Genomic DNA, 3985 nt, shown 5'->3' with positions numbered 1-3985 from the left:
AATAAATTTTTAAAAAAATAAGTAAAAACCAGGTATGGATGAACATACTTTTAATTCTACTGATGGGACAGGGGGCAGAGGGATGTGGCCAGATGTTCAAGCCATCCTGGTCTACAGAGAGAATTCCAGGACACAGAGAAACCCTATCTCAAGATGAAAAAACAATGTGACTTAACAGGATAAAACTGGGCAGAGGGTGTAAGAGGAAATTCACAGATTAAAGAAAAATATTTTGGAAGGAACTACAAGGAATTAAATTTAACCTCATTCATAACCAAGAAGTTTTACAACTAGTGAAACCTGTAGAAAAACTCCAACACATATAGTCCAGGAGATGTATGCAAGCGTATACATAACGCTGTAATAGAAAAATATTGCAGATCAGCTCCAACAATGCACCTAACAATCATTAACTGGTACTACTCACCTACTGTAATGGTATGTGGCAATGAAAATTAATGGAGTGTGGCAACATCCCAACTGTGGATGCATAAATGAAATATATGCAAATAGCATACATAGTATTTGTCATCAAGAAAATATTAAATATTTAATGATAAATGTAAACAATTGCTTAAATATTTCTCAATACTTCCTTCATTGTGTTAGAAAAATAACTTAATGTGGGCTCACAACCACTTATTTTTGTCCATATGCCAAGGATACAAAGTTTTAACTATGATATTTCTTTAGGGTCATCATTGTTGGAAGCAACTATGAAAACTGAGGTATCTCATTGACTGTCACTTGCTGGAAAAAATAAAAATACAAATGCATTGTCTTAGTTAGGGTTTTACTGCTGTGAACAGACTTGGTCATGACCAAGGTAAGTTTGAGAGGACAACATTTAATTGGGGCTGGCTTACATGTTCAGCGATTCAGTCCATTATCATCAAGGTGGGAGCATGGCAGAATCCAGGCAGGCATGGTACAGGCGGAGATAAGAGTTCTGCATCTTCATGTGAAGGCTGGAGAAGACTGGTCTCAACAAAGCTAGGAAGAGGGTATTAAAACCCACATCCACAGTGACACACCTAGTCCAACAAAGCCACACCTATTCCAACAAGGTCACACCTCCTAACAGTGTCACTCCCTGGGCCTAGCACATAAAAACCATCTCGTGTGTTATTCAGGGTTCTTTGACCATGGTACACGCCTACCACTGCAGAGTAGCTACCTGGTCCCTCAACACTATTTTTGTGGACTTGACAATCAAGGGAGTCTGATAAAACCATGCAGAAACTTCCACTATGGCATGTCACAAGCATAAAACTTCTCTGTCATTGACCTCTAAGTCTATGTCTTCTCCAAGCTTTTACAGAAATAGTGACAGGCCAGTGTAGAATTGTGTCAGGAGGACCAAATCCCAAACACGTTGTAGATTTATTTGACCAGTACTGAGGGAGAAGAAAAAAACTTCAAACAACCTTGACCCAGGTTAGTAGCTCTGTTGACGTGGACTGTCTGAACCCTTCATGGAGTGAGTGACCATTCTTTTCATATAAAATGAGAGAATTGGACAGATAACCTCTAATGTTCGTTGACTATTTATTACTTACAGATAGAGAGCACTGTGCTGAGAATGCACAAGGCGAGGAACATCCAGACACACTAGACACAGTGAAGATATGGACATCAAGCTTGTGATGTCATTTTGGAAGTATATGAATCTTGAGCGATCAACCGCTGGGGCAGTGGGTATCCTTTCTTCATTCTTTCTTTATCCTTACATAACTGTTGGCAGATGCATGCAGATAAAGTGGAAGCAAGGTGCCAGGGGCCATTTATGGTCCTTTGTGCTTCTCTTCTGGGTTGGTGGGCTCTGGGTTAGATCCCACCAGGCAGAGGCCATCATGAGAGACCTGGAATGGAGGTGAGCCATTCTTATTCTTCCAGCAAGCAAATAGACCTAACAGATGTCAGAAATGAAGTTTGACTAGACTCTCAAAACATGCTTCTGAGAACCACTAACATCCATGTGACAGATGTCACCTGCAGCTTCCGGTTCCCATGACTCCTTCAACTTCCACATTTCGTGAGATGGCTTTTGTAATCGTTGTTACCTGAATGTTATATTCTTTATATGTGTGTTTAAAGCACCTAGTATCTTTCATTCAGTCCTTCTTGCTTAAAATAGCTGTGATGGTTTCTCCTAGCCTAATTAAACTGTTCAGTTAAAAGAAGCAAATGTCAGAAAAGCCTAAAGCAGTTTTAATTTTCCTTAGAATGTCAAACTTTAATTGTAAAAAAAAAAAGGATAGTACTTTGTGACTCTCAGAATCTATATCCATTTACCACGAAAATTGCTATAAAGTTAGTACATAAAACAACACCTTTTTTAAATTTATTTTTTATTGAATATCGTCTTCATTTACATTGCCAATGGTAAAACCTTTGCCGATATCCACCCTCCCCTAAGATCCCCCAACCCTTCCCCTTCTTTCTTCCCCCTGCCTCCACTTATATGCCCCAACACACTCCCTCCTCCTGCCCCCCCACCTCTGTTTTCCTTTGTTTGGGCCACTGTTGAGCCTTTACCTGACCAAGAGCCATTCCTCCCACTGATGCCCAGCAAGGTCTTCTTCCTCTGCCACATTTTTGGCTGGAACCATGTGTGCCCCTTGGTTGATGGTTCAGTCCCTGGGAGTCTTGGGGCATCTGGATGGCCGAAATCATTGTTCTTCCCATGGGACTGTAAACTCCTTCAGCTCCTCTGGACCATTCTCCAGCTCTTCCATTGAGAACCCCATGCCCAGTCCAATAGTTGGTTGTTAGCATCTGCCTCTGTGTTTGTAAGGCTCTGGCAGGGCCCCTCCAGAGACAACAAAACAACACCTTTTTAAAAGCCCAGGACCTTAGAGATGATTCAGGCAGTAAAATGCTTCCAGTATAATTATGAGAACCCAAGTTCAACCCCACAGGACTCAAATAAAGAAAAACCAGGCATATCAATACGTCCATAACCTATAGCTAAAGAGGCAGACAGAAGAATCCCTAGGGCTTTCTGAACAACCAGTCTAGTTGAATCTGCCCACTCCATGTTCAGTGAGATACCCTGACATACCCCCACAGAGACATGAACATGAATATGTGCATGTACACTCAGGAACAGACAGACAGACGACAGATAGGTAGGCAGGCAGGCAGGCACACACACACACACACACACACAAACACATGGAACTGGTTTCTATGGGTAAGCTTTTTAGATAGGCTTACTCTTTCTGCTTTAGATTTCATCATATAAAACAAGAGAGGTCAGCAGGACGAAACTCCTCACTGGAACTTTGAGGAAGAATCCTTCAAGAACATTCCATTGTTGGTGGGGTTCTGCTCCTTGTGTTTGCAGCATGCACCCCTCAGGCTGCACCACCTCAGCCTCTGCTCTTTGCTACCAAAAGCTGCCCACATTCTGTCTTCCGTTTCTACTTTCCACTTGGCCCCTGCAGCAATGGGTCAGCAGGGTCAGTGTCAGCCTTGTCTCACCTCTGAGTCTCCTTCCGTGCCTGAATCCAGCCAGAGAGAGGGCTTTGTATTTAAGCAACTGAACAACCAGACCAAACCCACCCTGATAACCCAGGTCACCTCCCCATTATAATTCATTTTTAATTATATCTGCAAAGTCACTTTTACTATATAATGTGTTCATATGTTCTCAAAATTAGAGAAATCACAGAGCAGCACATGAGTGTGTGTCCTGAACAGACCGTCCGTCCATGCAATTTGAATCTATTTGCTTCTCATTTATTGATTATACTTTCGCATCTGGCATCCTCAGTTTAAGACTCCATTATCTTCTCTTGCTTATAATAATCTATTGGCTTGTGGACGCTTCTTTCTGTTAAGCCTTTTTTAAAAAAAGATTTTATTTTAAATTCTCTGTGGATGGGTGTGGGTGAAGGTTCTAAAGGAGGCAGGAAGAGAGTGGGATCTCCTGGTGCCACATGAGTGACATGCTGTGGTGGTGCAGGGATCTGAACACAGG

The sequence above is a fragment of the Apodemus sylvaticus genome, chromosome 21 (genome assembly GCF_947179515.1).
Source record: "Apodemus sylvaticus chromosome 21, mApoSyl1.1, whole genome shotgun sequence".
Classification (NCBI taxonomy): Eukaryota; Metazoa; Chordata; class Mammalia; order Rodentia; family Muridae; genus Apodemus; species Apodemus sylvaticus.
This window is presented reverse-complemented; position numbering follows the sequence as displayed.